Below are 16720 nucleotides of genomic sequence, written 5' to 3'. Positions count from 1 at the left end.
AGACGTTCCCAGTAGTCTTCCTCTAAGGGTAGACCTTCTACGTCAGCCACACGTAAAGAAGGTACTCCAAAGCCTCCACGCTCATTCGTCTGACTGCCTTCAGACTATCGAAAGACTCTCGAGAGCTAGAGGCTTTTCGAAGGAAGCAGCCAGTGCGATTGCTAGAGCAAGGAGAGCGTCTTCCATTAGAGTCTACCAATCGAAGTGGGAAGTCTTCCGAGACTGGTGCAAGTCAGTTTCTGTATCCTCGACCAGTACCTCTGTAGCTCAAATAGCTGTTTTTCTCTTATACCTGAGAAAAGGACGATCCCTTTCAGCTCCCACTATCAAGGGCTACAGAAGCATGTTGGCATCGGTCTTCCGGCATAGAGGCTTAGATCTTTCCAAACATAAAGATCTGCAAGACCTCCTTAAGTCTTTTGAGACCACCAAGGAGCGTCGTTTGGCTACCCCTGGATGGAATTTAGACGTGGTACTAAGATTCTTCATGTCAGACAGGTTGGAGCCGTTACAATCAGCCTCCCTGAAAGATCTCACTCTTAAGACTCTTTTCCTGGTATGCTTAGCCTCGGCTAAAAGAGTCAGTGAGATTCATGCCTTCGAAAGCAAGAACATCGGATTTTCGTCAGAAAAAGCCACTTGTTCGCTGCAACTTGGTTTTCTAGCCAAAAATGAGCTGCCTTTTCGGCCTTGGCCTAAATCTTTCGATATCCCCAGCTTATCGGAGATCGTAGGCAATGAACTAGAAAGAGTCTTATGCCCTGTTAGAGCTCTTAAGTTCTATTTAAAGCGTACTAAACCTTTACGAGGCCAATCTGAAGCTTTATGGTGTTCAGTTAAGAAACCATCCTTGCCTATGTCAAAGAATGCTTGGTCAGACTTTATCAGATTGTTAATACGAGAAGCTCATTCACATCTGAGTGAGGAAGACCGAACTTTGCTTAAGGTGAAGACGCACGAAGTTAGAGCTGTAACAACTTCCGTGGCCTTTAAGCAAAATATATCTCTGCAAAGTATAATGGACGCAACCTATTGGAGAAGCAAGTCAGTGTTCGCGTCATTTTACTTGAAAGATGTCCAGTCTCTTTACAAGAACTGCTACACACTGGGACCATTCGTAGCAGCGAGTGCAGTAGTGGGTGAGGGCTCAACCACTACAATTCCCTAATTCCTTATCCTTTTAATCTGTCTCTTGAAGTGTTGTTTTTTTATGGGTTGTCCGGAAGGCTAAGAAGCCTTTCGCATCCTGGTTGATTTGGCGGGTGGTCAAAGTCATTTCTTGAGAGCGCCTAGATTAGGGGTTTGATGAGGTCCTGTTGTATGGGTTGCAACCCTTGATACTTCAGATCCTAGGGGTCGATCAGCATCCTAAGAGGATCGCGAGGCTCCGTAAGGAAGACGTACTTAAAAGGCAGAGTAATTGTTCAAGTCGACTTCCTTACCAGGTACCTATTTATTTTGTTTTTGTTATTTTGATAACTTCTAAAATGAAATAAAAAACTCTTAGCTCATAAAAGTGTAAACATATATTACTGGTCTCTACCCACCATCCTGGGTGTGAATCAGCTATATATTCACCGGCTAAGTTAAATATTGAAAAATGTTATTTTGATTATAAAATAAATTTTTGAATATACTTACCCAGTGAATATAAATTAAATGACCCTCCCTTCCTCCCCAATAGAGACGCAGTGGGACGAGGAGAAAATTGAGTCTTTGTTTACATGAGAGCTGGGTATCTGGTCGACAGATGGCGCTGTTGGGCACACCCGCAACCTGTGTAGCGATCGCTGGCGAGTTTTTCCGTAGAGTTGTCTGTCGAGCAACAGAGTTGCAGCTATATATTCACCGGGTAAGTCTATTCAAAAATTTATTTTATAATCAAAATAACATTTTTATTAATTAATAATTTAATTGATTTTATTAATGCTTTAATTATTTTTTATTAATGATTTAATTAGTTTTATTAATTAGCACATTAATTGATATTATCAAGGCATTAATAAATTTTATTTATTAGTTTATTTTATCTTTTTAATTCCTTTATCACATTTAGATATTGTTTATATGAAAGTGGTGTGATTGGTTTTATAGGTTAAAGTGATACCAAATGGTGGAATTGTACAGAAACAGTTGATTAATTTGTATCATATAGCACTGACTGGCCTTTGGTGCCCTAGTGGTTGGCTTGAGACCTAAATTTTATAATCCTATCCTGTCCTCACGAATAATAGTGATGTGTTATTTGAAAATTAAACTTTTTCTTATTATTAACAAGGGGATTTCACCAAGTACAAATAACTCACTGTAATATTCTCATCTTTGATATAACCAGACCTGTACGGGTGTTAAAAGCACTAGAAATAGAATTTACCCAACTAAAGTAACCCTGTAATGGGGTAGTGGAAGAGCTTGCAAGCAAATGAAATACACTGTCATCTAGAATGTGATGTGATCACTCCAATGAAGGATATTAAAATTTTTTATTTAGATCTTGTATCCTTTTCAAGTGACTCTTAAGATCATAGATCAGACTGTACATCAACCTTAAGAAGGTCCATGAGCAGAATGATCATTCAGATACTTCCAAGACTACTGATTGTGCCACATCTGACTGGAGACTAAGCAACTAAGACCGAGATGTTTTGAGTCACGGCATGAACATAGACCTGGTGACTAAACTTGAAGTGATAAATCCTTTCTGTTTAAGACCAATGGCCTAGTGGACAAAAGTACTGTCAGCACTTCCAAGAAAGCTCTGAAAAGTTATGAGATCAACAAAAACAAAATCAAGAACAGATAATATAACAACATCCTTGAGCATATATACAAGTAGCATGATAACCAAATAACACCAGTATGTCTTAAATCATGCTTGATCTACGAATGCTAATTTTTTCTTGTGATTGAGCCTGAGATCCTGGTGACCAATAATAACCAATGACGGCTCCCATTTATCTTAGACCACTGACATTCTGCATACAGTCTGTAACCATCCACAATTCCTAAAAGCCAGAGAAATCTTTTTTGTGTTTTTAAACTGGTATGGAATCTCTAAAAACCCTGGACGTTATCATTGTGTTATATGAGAGGCATAAAGTATCCAAATACCTGAGAAATTTTTGTGAGATTGAAGAGACTTGGAAGAGGATTTGTGTGATCATGGATTTTGACTTAGCTTTTCCAATGACAAACTTTCATGGTGCAATTAACCCATTGATTAGACACTATGGAAAAGTATTTGGATCCAGTTTGCTTAAGACATCTTTCCAACAGAAGACTGGAAGTGCTATCAGGCAAGAAGCCCTCCAATAACTCATACAACTGGTGTTAATCCAAGAAGGGTCATGATAGTGGAAATAGAGTATCAAGGACAATATTATGATAAGAATGCAAAGGTAATTGAAATTTCAGTTTATACAGAGTAAGTTTGTAAACAATCGTGTTTTTTTTTTTTTTTTAAAGAAAAATAGACAGACTTACTGCTCGTCGTAGCCTGATGTTTTCCTTCATCTGATTTAAATCGTCATTCCACTCGATGACCTCCTGATTTACAACATGGAGCCTCAAACCGATCATTATAATTCGTTCCCTGAAGTAGTAATTATCACAGATGTAGTTTTTTACACTTAACGTAGTGGATGATTATCTGGTAACTTAATACTGTACTGTACAATACAGTATATGTACTGCATTATTGATTCTCACTGATGGGAAAAATATCAAAAGTATTGTAAATGAGTCTGATTATGACAAAATATGTAGAAATAACCTGAGCAAACATTTTATCATTGGTTATGGAATAAAATATAATTTTCAATATTAAACTTAGCCGGTGATCATATAAGCTGCAACTCTGTTGCTCGACAGAAAAACCTACGGTCAAAATACGCCAGCGATCGCTATGCAGGTGGGGGTGTACATCAACAGCGCCATCTGTCGAGCAGGTACTTAGTACTCCAAGTAAACAAAGAACCAATTTACTCTCTGTCGGGCTACCGGCAAGACCTACTAATACGCTGTTACTAACTGGATTTGTTTTCACAACTATTTGGTGAAGTACACTATTCTAGTTTTGAGCTTTCGCTATGCAGGTGTTTTATCTTCATCTCAAAACTTGAACTCGTTTTGGATAGATTTAATTAGAGTGACAAAGAGAGTATGGACTCTCTTTCACTTTTAAATGGCCGACCCTTCCCTTAGACGGAAGTGTGTTTAGGTTTTTAGTAATTTTGCTTAACACGTTATAGATCTATATATTTTATATCTCTCCGCCTTTATTAGGCCTCTTCGATTAACTTTCCATTTATTATAAACATATAAAGATAATTTTTATGTTTTGTTTATATGCGACCTTTCCTGATAGTAGGCGGTCCTAACTTGGAACCAAAGTTAATCAACGTTGAGCCCGTTATATCGTATTTAGCCTTTAAAGAATTTAAAACTTTTTAAATTTAATGTTTTATGAAAGAATTTCTTTGATAGTCTTCGTACTGTTTTCAAAGATGAACTAACGTTTAGTGTTTTATGCTACGCAGTTGTTGACGTTCAGGACGTTCAACATGCGCTCTATCGTTGCGATAGAGAGAGAGTGTTTCACGGTTTCACTTTGCAGTAAGAGTAAATCGATTCTGACGTTTTGTTCATTCTTTCTTAGCTTAAATGTTGTAAATTCTAATTTAAAGGAACTTTTTATTTGGAAAACCTTTCAGTTTTTTCCTTTAGTCAAATAACATGTTTTTTGACGATATATAATTGGGCTCTTCTCTTAGGTGCGAAATCAATAGAGAAAGAGAGAGAGAGATAGAGACGGAGGGAGAGAGAGGAGAGAAAACGTTCCGTTCAAGCGGGTAACGTTTTTCTCGTGTTACTCTCGTCCCTAGTCGATGTACGGGGAAGAAGGTAAAACGTTTCTAGGGTTTTATTCTTGTCCCCAGGCTATGTGCGGTTAGAGATTGTAAACGTAGTTTATTTGAACTAGTGTTTAGTCTCTTTCCCAGCCACTGATTTTTTATCTTTATATATGTTTTCTGTTTTTTGCTAGTATTAATGAGCTGCATTATACGACTGATTTCGCAATTACTACCTTTTAATGAGGGTAGAATTGCGTGTTTCAGGTAGAAATCAGTAAAAGTTTCAATTTCAGTGAAATAAGTGCAAAACAAAAAATCGAAGTGATAAAGTGATATGCGCAAAGTGTTACAGTGTTGCGTCCGAGGGTTCGTCTGTTCGTGCCTGTCGTTCACCTAGTCCGGGACCTCTTGCAAGCTCCCAAGCCCAGGGGAGAAGTAATGTCGAACGACTTATGGGTTCGTCAGGCCTTGATCAACGAACAGACGTTTCCCTCCGTGGTTTCGGGCGTATCTACCCAAGATCGCCCCACCCACACAAAGACGAGAGAGCCCATTTATTTCTCGTCTGCGGAAGAGGTTTCTCGTAAGAAACCATGGACCAAGGTCTCGCAGCTTATTAAGCGCAAGTCGGTCCCTTCCGCGCAAGTCCAACGGCCCAGTTGTAGCCACTGGGTCAGTTCGGACTCGCTGCAGTCTTCCGACGACTGCTCACCTCCTAAGAGAGGCAAAGCGGTACCGCATCAGGCAGTCACACCGTCTGTTGCCGCACCTGCTCCTGTAGACCCTAAGTGGTCTTTGCTGCAGACCATGCAGTCTCAGTTAACGTCATTGATGCGGGACTTTCGTGCGGAGAAGGTTAACACTGCACCAACCTCTAGCCTACAACCAACACGGTTGTGCGTCCTGTGGACGCTGAGGCGACCTTCTGCCGCACTCCAGCTGAGAGAGTCCCGCCACCCACGCGTTCCAGTGTACCCTGCCAGCCGCATGTTGACGTTCAGTAACGCACGGAACCTTCCGTTGACGTTCGCGAGGTACAACAACAGTATAAGTTGTTTTGTTTTGACGCGGTGCGTCAACCTCCGCATTCTAGAGTTGTTTTGACTGCTCAGTATAGACAGTCAAAGCAGTCTCGAGTGAACACTGTATGTCCTCACGCACCTGTTGTGGTTGACAGTTCAGTTGTTGACAGTTCACAGACTGTCAAGCAGTTACATGACGTTGCCTTCTGGTCTGCTACTAATGCACCAGTGAGAGACTCACTGAGATAACCTAGCTTTTATCGGACAAGGTTCCTGTAGATGAGAAAGTGCTGTTCTCCCTCCTACTGATATTCCCTTGAGGACTCTGTCATTTGGAGAGGAGCCTTAAGCTGCTTAGCCTCCTATGGACTTTAATTAAATCATGATGATTTTTTAAGGATCTTCGTCCGGATCTTGTAACTGCTGCTCCTCGTTCGCCTAAACGTCAGAGCTTACACTAGGCCTAGCTACTTCGAAGCCGTTGTTTTTAAGCTAGTGCTCTCTCGCTCTCCTAGAGAGCGTTACGTTGGCTAGGCGACTGGTTTTTGCACCAGGAGGAGTTTTAGGGATACAGCCTTTGATTTCCCTTCTTTTAAACTGGCTTATAGAGCGAGAGTCTGATAGGACACGAGAGAAGTTCTCGGCTTGGGAGTTCATGCCTCTGCCCAGATAGACTTCTCAATTCTGGTAGACTCGCCCTGGCGCCTAGCCAGGAGACGCTCCAAGTTGTTTACAGGTCAACTTCTCAACTTTTGTCGAGCCTTTGAAGTTTTGCTGTACTATTATGTCACACATAACAAGGCTTTCAGAGATGGTAAATGGTTCCGCCTCAGTCGCTAACCCCGTCTGTTGCCACACCTGCTCCCGTAGACCCTAAATGGGCTTTGCTGCAAGACATGCAGTCCAAGCTTGCGTCCTTGATAGAGGACTTAAATGCGGAGAAGAACCTTCTGGCCAACAACCTTCCAACCGGTTGGTTGTGCGCCCTGTTGACGCTGAGGTAACCTACTCGCGTCTGCCAGTTGAGGTGGTTCCTCCTCCTGGCCAACAACCTTCCAACTGGTCGGTTGTGCGCCCTGTTGACGCTGAGGTAACCTACTCGCGTCTGCCAGTTGAGGTGGTTCCTCCACCGATGCGACCCAGTGTGGGTTGCCAGTCGCACGTTGACGTTAAGCGATGCTCGGAGGTGGTTGTTGACGTTCAGGACGTTCAACAACCAGCAGAGGTGACTTGTTGTGACGCAGTGCGTCAACCTCAGCAACCCGGTAAGGTGTTGACTGCACAACCCAGACAGTCTAGACAGTTTCGGGTTGACGCTGTACTTCCTCGCGCACCCATGGTTGTTGACAGTTCACAGACTGTGCAGCAGTTCCATGATATTGCGTCCGGCTCCGTCACTCATCCACCAGTGCGACCGGATTCAGCGAGTCAGACGTTGCCCACTCCGTTGCCATTTCCTCATCAGTTTCGGATGAGGAACCCTCTGATGAGGACGTTGCTGAACAAGACGATCAGCCCCCAGCCCTGCTATCCATCCAGAAGATGCTGAAGAAGGAACGCTGCCCAGTCAGGCTGTGGATGAGTCTGGTAGGGACACTGTCATCCGTGGATCAATTTGTGTCACTAGGAAGACTACACCTCCGTCCTCTTCTATACCATCTAGCTTTTCACTGGAAAAAGTACAAGACGCTAGAAGCGGTCTCGATCCCGGTTTCCGGAAAGATAAAGTCTTGTCTGACTTGGTGAAAGGACTATATCAACCTTAGAGAGGGTCTTCCCCTGACTGTTCAGACTCCCAACCACGTTCTCTTCTCGGACGCATCGGACGTAGGCTGGGGTGCGACATTAGACGGTAGGGAATGCTCGGGATTATGGAACTCGAGTCAAAGGACAATGCATTTCAACTGCAAGGAGCTACTGGCAGTACGTCTGACCTGGAAAAGCTTCAAGTCTCTCCTTCAAGGCAAAGTGGTGGAGGTGAACTCGGACAACACCACGGCTTTGGCGTACATCTCCAAGCAAGGAGGGACCTACTCTCTGACATTGTACGAGATCGCAAGGGACCTCCTCACCTGGTCAAAAGGTCTAGACATATCACTAGTAACGAGGTTCATCCAAGGCAACTTGAATGTCATGGCAGATTGTCTCAGTCGGAAGGGACAAATAATTCCAACAGAATGGACCCTCCACAAGGATGTATGCAAGAGACTTTGGGCCACCTGGGGCCAGCCAACCATAGATCTCTTCGCAACCTCGATGACCAAGAGGCTCCCAATATTTTGCTCACCAATCCCGGACCCAGCAGCAGTTCATATAGATGCCTTTCTACTAGATTGGTCACATCTAGATCTATATGCATTCCCTCCGTTCAAGATTGTCAACAAGGTACTGCAGAAGTTCGCCTCTCACGAAGGGACAAGGTTGACGCTAGTTGCTTCCCTCTGGCCCGCGAGAGAATGGTTCACCGAGGTACTTCGATGGCTAGTAGACGTTCCCAGAACACTTCCCCTAAGGGTGGACCTTCTACGTCAGCCACGCGTAAAGAAGGTACACCAAGGCCTCCACGCTATTTGTCTGACTGCCTTCAGACTATCGAAAGACTCTCGAGAGCTAGAGGCTTTTCGAAGGAGGCAGCCAGAGCGATTGCTAGAGCAAGGAGAACATCCACCCTTAGAGTCTACCAATCGAAGTTGGAAATCTTCCGAAACTGGTGCAAGTCAGTATCCGTATCCTCGACCAGTACCTCTGTAACTCAAATAGCTGACTTCCTCTTATATCTGAGGAAAGAACGATCTCTTTCAGCTCCCACTATCAAGGGTTACAGAAGCATGTTGGCATCAGTCTTCCGTCACAGAGGCTTAGATCTTTCCAACAATAAAGATCTACAGGACCTCTTTAAGTCTTTTGAGACCACGAAGGAGCGTCGTTTGGTTACACCTGGTTGGAATTTAGACGTGGTACTAAGATTCCTTATGTCAGACAGGTTCGAACCGCTACAATCAGCCTCCCTGAAAGATCTCACCTTAAAGACTCTTTTCCTGGTATGTTTAGCCACAGCTAAAAGAGTGAGATTCATGCCTGCAGCAAGAACATCGGATTCTCATCCGAAACGGCTACATGTTCTACAACTTGGTTTTCTAGCCAAACACGAGCTGCCTTCTCGGCCTTGGCCAATATCGTTCGATATTCCAAACTTATCGTATGGTTGGAAATGAACTAGAAAGAGTCTTATGTCCTGTAAGAGCTCTTAAGTTCTATTTAAAAACCTTTACGAGGCCCGTCTGAAGCTTTATGGTGTTCAGTTAAGAATCCATCTTTGCCTATGTCAAAGAATGCTTTATCCTATTTTATCAGACTGTTAATACGAGAAGCTCATTCCCATCTGAATGAGGAAGACCAAGCTTTGCTGAAGGTAAGGACACACGAAGTTAGAGCTGTCGCAACTTCCGTGGCCTTTAAACAAAATAGATCTCTGCAAAGTATAATCGACGCAACCTATTGGAAAAGCAAATCAGTGTTCGCGTCTTTTTATCTTCAGAATGTCCAGTCTCTTTACGAGAACTGCTACACTCTGGGACCATTCGTAGCAACGAGTGCAGTAGTGGGTGAGGGCTCAACCACTACAATTCCCTAATTCCATAACCTTTTTAATCTTTCTCTTGAAATGTTTTATTATTGTTTTTGGGTTGTCCGGAAGGCTAAGAAGCCTTTCGCATCCTACTTGATTTGGCGGGTGGTCAAAGTCATTTCTTGAGAAGCGCCTAGATTAGAGGTTTTGATGAGGTCCTGTTGTATGGGTTGCAACCCTTGATACTTCAGATCCTAGGGGTCGCTCAGCATCCTAAGAGGATCGCGAGGCTCCGTAAGGAAGACGTACTTATAAAGGCAGAGTAATTGTTCAAGTCGACTTCCTTACCAGGTACTTATTTATTTTATGTTTGTTATTTTGAATAACTGCTAAAATGAAATACAAAATACTTAGCTCATAATAATGTAAACATGTAATGCTGGTCTCTACCCACCCCCCTGGGTGTGAATCAGCTTATATGATCACCGGCTAAGTTTAATATTGAAAAATGTTATTTTTATTAATAAAATAAATTTTTGAATATACTTACCCGGTGATCATATATTAAAGGACCCTCCCTTCCTCCCCAATAGAGACCCAGTGGACCGAGGAGAAAATTGGTTCTTTGTTTACTTGGAGTACTAAGTACCTGCTCGACAGATGGCGCTGTTGATGTACACCCCCACCTGCATAGCGATTGCTGGCGTATTTTGACCGTAGGTTTTTCTGTCGAGCAACAGAGTTGCAGCTTATATGATCACCGGGTAAGTATATTCAAAAATTTATTTTATTAATAAAAATAACATTTTTTGAAATTTTTTATTTATCTATCTGCTTCTTGTACTAAAGACTTTTGAGTTTTTAGACATCTTTATTAATGAATCTAAAAGGCATAAATATTTTGATTTATATAATAGTAGTGTTTAAAAAATATTTTTTAGAGCTACAGTTTGATGATAAGGAAATGCAATGCTGTGATGTATTAAAATTCACAACATGAAATATTAATTTATAACCCTATCATTTATAGTCACTTTAATCTCACTTGTTTCAATGTTCAGTATATACAAATTTCTCATCCTTTGAACTAAGGAATGCCTTTGGCAAAGCTGGAGCAGTTGTTGAAATTGTTAACAAGGCAGTTAACAACAGTGGTGAGCAAAGACAAGTAGTCCTGCCCACTCACTTTTCAAAGGCTCTTCACTTTTGTCTGACCACAAGCACTGATGTACTGTTATGACCTATTCAAGGCTGTTTAACCTTTTCCTATACTTTTTAGTTTGAATTGTTAATATCAACTCCATGGCAATAATAGAACAGAGCATGAATGCAAGTACTGTACTGTATATACTGGCCACTGCATCATATTATGGATAAACTGGTGATAGTTCCCTTCACTCTATGGTTAGGGAAATAATTGTTCACAATTATCCCCTTTTACCGATTGTAGATTGTGTCTCCTGTTAGCTGGGCATTTTTGTTGAGGAGTGAGAAAAATAAATTTTCTCCTGCTTCACTCTTGACAACGCCAATGACATTGCTGATTTGCACTTTACACTCCTCATCAAGTTTGCCATTCGCTGAAACTTCTGGGCCTCATTTCATGTGGTAGGGGCCACATGACCTGAGGCCTTCTCATTTACTACTTGGATGGTGGACTTTGCTCCCTTGTCTGAACAGGATACTCTACTGCTGTATCCTGTGTTGAGAAGATGAGAAGAGGGCATCTAATTTTTATGGATCAACCCGTATAGTTTCTTCCCTTGGGAGAGCTTTGTCGCTGAGGGTTGCTCAGACCTTGACTTATCTGCTTGCAGTGCTTGAGGAGAAAGTTGATAAGTGGAAGAAGCGACTTGGTTTCCTTCCTCTTCCAACTCTTCTTCCTCAGCCTCTTCCTCTTATAATTATGAAATTTTTGTTTCTTCAAAAAAAAAAAAAGGCTAGTCGTAGTGACAAGAATAGGACTCTAGTTGACAGTGCTTCTTCCGGATGAGTGGGTTGCATTACACCAGGGTGGTCTCCAGTGATGTCCCCATGTCATGACCAGTTCCCATTGCTACCCAGTAGCCAGGTTGAACAAAGGTGTATGGGCCCATGCAAGCGTGAATAGGTTACACTTTCTGTCAGCTGTGTTGGAAGAGTTGTGGCGCTCTCTTTCACCTTTCCTATTTGGATGATGGACTGCAGCTCTTTTCTGAATGGGGCACTTCCATATTCTGTGTTGAAAATATTGTACATCTCAAGGTTGCAGTTTATGGCTATGGGCCTGTAGCTGGAGGTTTGCAGCCCCTTTCTCAAGGCACAGGGTCAATGCTTTTTCTCCAACTCTTCTACCCCTGTTAAGTACGAGGGCACTTAGAATTCTTTTCTCCACAGGTACTAGACCTTGAACTTTACCAATGGAGTGTTCCTTTGTAGACATTCTGTCACTCTTCTTGAGTACAATAAATGGGGTGAAATGATCTTGGGCCCCCATCAGGTTGGATCTCAGTAATTGATCGTATCTTTGGTGCCCCGCGAAGGTTGAGGTCTACTCTGGAGCAGCCATTGTCGTATCTTGCTAGTTGGTTCTGAATCGAGTAAATGATCACATCAGTGAATCTGAGATCTCTCGCCCTTTTGGTCAGCCAAACTCACTTTTGAGGAAGTGAAGGTTCAATGGGCCATATTCTACTGTCTCATCACCTCATCAGAGACCCATCAGTATGCACACTGTTGGGGTGGCGGGGGTGGAATCCCTTTGGCGAGAATTAAGTCAGAAGTCATATCCTTTTCAGCCTCTGAGTCAGTGGTCATGATTTTTGTCATGGCCACCCTCTAAGCATCAGGACTCTAAAATACCCGATCGGTATTAATATATACTACAGGTGGATAATGTTAGATTAGATATTTACTAACTCTAGCTTTAGCTCCTAGAGTTTTTTCCTACCTTGTATTCTCCCTATCAGGGAAACTAGATATTAATACTGATGGAGGTATCAGCAGTGGCCTGGGAGAGGAAACACAGATATGTGTCTTCTCTACTTCCTTTCAAGCTTACTATCCTAAGTTATTATAAACAATAGTGATTACTATTGTTAAAAAAAAAATTGTATGCTTTTATATCACGGATATAAAAAAATTCAATACTCATTGGGCTCTTTTTCCTCTACAGGAGCCGATGGAGAAGTGTTCAGCGTTGTTCTGCAACCAAAAAGGCAAAGACTTTTGTGACCACACGAAGTGCACGACTCATGCACCCTGCTGCATCATGTCGGGAGTCCTCAAATATTGGGACCTGAAGGGTTGCCCCACCTGCTCGACCCTGCTGGCCAACGGATTTGGAGAAGCCCCCCCCCCCCCCACCCCAGTCAACATAGAGACTAGGGATACAGCGAGGGAGACCGTTCGCAAATGGGTAAGAGGGTTCCAGAAGAACTCTCCGGGACAGTATATGACACCCTAAGGTGCCTACTGTTCCCCAAGGCTCTACCAAACGTGGTGGTGCCCCAGGAACAGGTCCAGCATCCTCTCATACAACTGAAGCACGACGCAAACATAAACAAGGCACTGGAAGGCATGGACATCCACCAAAAGAGGATGTCAGAAGTGTCCACTGACACTGAGCAGGACCTACTGCAAGAAGGCCCTGAAGAAAACGTGGATCATCCACAAGCAGAGGAAGAAAGATCCATATCAACGGCAACTGAAGATCCTCAGTTTGCCGTGACGGCATACCAACCTATGCCATCAACTTTCTCAGCCCCAACTCCAACACTGGTTGACAAGAACGAAGAGATCCTTACTTCGATCCAACGGATGATTTTATTGTTCCAGAAAGAACAAGAGACGATGCGGGAATAAATCAGGCAGCAGCAGATCCTGTTACAAGAGAGGGCAGACCGCCCCGGATCCACCAAGGGCACCACAGAGAAGCCCCTTAGTGCTGGATCTCCTTCACTGCTCCAAAACCAATCCCTGGAGGTATGCGGAGCATATGCCCATGATGAATGGGAAGTTATTCGTCTCCGAGAAGTTGTGGGCCAAGTTGATTGAAGACCTTGAATTCTGGCCTAACTTTTTGGCCTACCCAGACTGTTACGTGAGACTGCCGGATGAACATGCAGCCCGAGAGGAAACGGTACCCAAAGAGGTCATTGTCTTTGAACATGACAAGGCGCAAGCGATCCTCCTGAAAACCTTGAAAGGAGCTAGGTACACCAACTCCAAAAGTCTGAGCACTGAGCAAGAAACATCCCACCTTTCTTGCCCCTTCCTCCATCTCTTTCCCCTTTTCGGTGAAGACACTAGACTTTGCCGTCAAGGCAGTTGACGAGGGCAAACCCTGCCCAACCCTAGAGAAATGCAAACCATTCTCTCTAGCACTGCCTACCTACGAGGAGAAGCAGAAGGATGTCCACCTAACCTTCTTTGTCTCTAAGTTGGATCCAGAGATAGTAGGCCAACAGTTCAATGAGAGCCTTCTGAAGTTGCCAGATCATCTTCTGCGGAGGGAATAGGAGTCGAAAGAGAGACTTAGGGCCTCCCTTTCTCATCAGAACTGCCTGGAAATGTGTGCAGGTCAACATAACTTCCCGGCTAAGTCTCACATGGGTACCCTTGTGAAAGACTTATATGCTTTCCTCAGAGCAAGGAGAGCCTGCATAGAGTTTGTTTTGGCCTCAGCGACCGTCAGACACAAACCAAGGAAGCTGATTACCTCGAGTATCTGAGTTAAAGACCTTTTCCCACAGGAACTGGTCCGAGAGATCATTGACAGAACAGCCACGGAGAATAGGGACCTTCTCCAAAAGTGGGGCATGAACTCAAAGAGGAAATCTTCCTTGGACGAAGGTCCCCAGCCTAAGATTAAAAAGGCAAGGAGACCACGCAGACCTGCACAACTTCCTGCCGTGACTATGACCACGATGCCTCAGACCACCTTCCAGATGATCCCTCACCTGGAAGTTAGTGTTTAACCCTAACTTTGAGAGGCAGTCGACTTCTTTCGCTCAAGTCAGAAAGGAAAAGGCCCTAAGAGAAGTTTTCCCGGAGGTAACTCCTCTCGGGGCAGAGGAGCACAAGTGGCGGAAACAGATCCGCAGGACCGCTCAAGCAATGAGGGGCTCCAGGTAGGGTCAGACTGCATCACTTTCATGATCGCTGGACCTTGGATCCCTAGGCCCACAGCCTAATCACAAATGGACTCTGGTGGAAATGGAGCAGAACTCCACCCCGTTTTCCAGAATTCTTCCAACACTCTACCGCCTTGTTAGAAGAATATACCTCAGAACTCTTGAACAAGAAGGTAATAAGGAAAGCCAAGTCCATCAAGTTCCTGGGAAGGCTGCTTTGTGTTCCCAAGAAAGACTCGGACAAACTCAGAGAGACTAGACTTGTCTCCACTCAACAAATTCATCGAGAACAACAAGTACAGGTTGCTTACTTTGCAACACATAAGGACCTAGCATATGCTTACTGGCATCTTCCAATGAGTCGCCCTTTCTCCTCCTACCTAGGATTCAAACTACAAAAGAAGAAGTTTGTCTTCAGACCAATGCCCTTCGGACTCAACACAGCCCCAAGGATATTCACGAAGCTAGCAGACACAATCGTCCAACAGCTACGCTCCGAAGGAGTTCAAGTGGTAGCATACTTAGATGCTTTGGCTGGTATGGGCAGCATCCAAGATTACTTGTCTGCAAGCAGCCAACAAGGGCTTCAAGATCAATAGCAAGAAGTCTCGTCTCTCTCCAGCTCAACAGTTCCAGTGGCTAGGAATCCAATGGGACTTAAAGTCACACCACCTCTCCACTCCATCCGAGAAGAGGAGAGAAATAGCGGGATCTGTCAGGAGACTAATCCGTCACAAGAGGATTTCAAGACGCCAACAGGAAAGAGTATTGGGCTCTCTCCAGTTTGCAGCAGTGACAGACCCAGTGCTAAAAGCATGTTTGAAAGATGCGTCAGGAGTCTGGAGAAAATGCGCATCAAACGCTTGAAGAGATTAACTAAGGTTGACCCCGACCTTGTTGCGCACGCAGTCAAGGCTGTGGTCAACAGCCAAGAGCCTAGCACGGACAATTCCTCTGCAACCACCACAACCATCAGTGGTGATACACACGGATGCCTCCTTGGAAGGATGGGGAGTCCAGTCTCACGACAAAAAAGTGCAAGGGAATTGGTCACACCAGTTCAACACCTTTCATATCAACATTTTGGAAGTTATGGCAGTTTTCCTGACGTTGAAGAAACTATCCCCTCGCAGATCAATCCACATCAGATTGGTCTTGGACAACGAGGTGATAGTAAAGTATCTAAATCGACAAGGCTCGAGATCACCCGACATCAACCATGTGACATTAGCCATCTTCTACCTGGCAAGGAGGAAAGGATGGCACTTATCAGCAGTTCACCTACAAGGGTTCCGCAATGTGACGGCGGATGCTCTATCCAGGGAAAAGCCCATAGAGACAGAATAGTCCCCAGACGCCGACTCATTCTCCATCTCAGAAAAAGTCCCGGAACTGCAGATCGACCTCTTCGCAATAAGCGACAACAAGAATTTACCTCGTTACGTAGCCCCTTATATGGACCCTCAAGCAGAGGCGATGGACGCATGTCCCTTGATTGGAACAGGTGGATTTGCTTTCACCTGTTTCCACCAACCAATCTCCTGCTAAGAGTACTCGACAAGCTAAGATCCTTCAGAGGGATAGCAGCAGTAGTGGCCTCCAGTTGGCCCAAAAGCAATTGGTTCCCTCTAGTCCTAGAGTTGAAACTGAAGCTGTTTCCTCGGTCGGATCTAGTACTATCTCAACTGGTACAGAAGTCAACTGTCTACGCTTCATCCTCGAGAACCAACAACCTACATCTCATGATTTTCTCACCCTAGCTGCGAACAAAAAGTTTGGAATCTCGAAGGATAAAGTAGACTTCATCAAAGAGTACAAGTTAAGTTCGACTAGGAGACAATATGAATCATCATGGAAGAAATGGGTTTCCTTTGTGAAAACAAGGAAACCGACAGAGATATCGATAGATATCTGTTTAGCATTCTTCATATACTTCACGAACAAGGCCTGGCTTCAACTACAATTACCTTGTGTAAATCGGCCCTGTCTAGACCACTTCTGTACGCTTTTGAGGTGGACCTCTCCAGTGAAATCTTTAATAAGATCCCAAAAGCATGCGCTAGACTCAAACCAGCAATCCCACGAAAGCCCATCACGTGGTCTTCGGACAAAGTCTTGAACTATGCTTCGAACCTAAACAATGAGGATTGTACTCTAAAGGAT

The 16720-nt window shown here is 43.8% G+C and overlaps 1 protein-coding gene and 1 long non-coding RNA gene across 4 annotated transcripts in view; one reads left to right on the top strand and one right to left on the bottom strand.

Moving 5' to 3' along the window:
- Sgf29 (SAGA-associated factor 29) overlaps positions 1 to 16720 on the top strand; it is a 185254-nt gene that overhangs the window by 105111 nt on the left and 63423 nt on the right. The window lies entirely within an intron of this gene.
- LOC137656896 (uncharacterized) overlaps positions 1 to 16720 on the bottom strand; it is a 95126-nt gene that overhangs the window by 31828 nt on the left and 46578 nt on the right. For all 3 annotated transcript variants that reach the window (XR_011047044.1, XR_011047043.1, XR_011047045.1), the window contains exon 3: positions 3484 to 3592. This is a non-coding gene — a long non-coding RNA (uncharacterized lncRNA). The remainder of the gene's footprint in view (positions 1 to 3483; positions 3593 to 16720) is intronic.

The sequence above is a fragment of the Palaemon carinicauda genome, chromosome 17, assembly GCF_036898095.1.
Source record: "Palaemon carinicauda isolate YSFRI2023 chromosome 17, ASM3689809v2, whole genome shotgun sequence".
In the NCBI taxonomy this organism is placed as follows: domain Eukaryota; kingdom Metazoa; phylum Arthropoda; class Malacostraca; order Decapoda; family Palaemonidae; genus Palaemon; species Palaemon carinicauda.
Note: the sequence above shows the minus strand (reverse complement) of the source record. Positions and strands in the feature narration are given on the sequence as shown.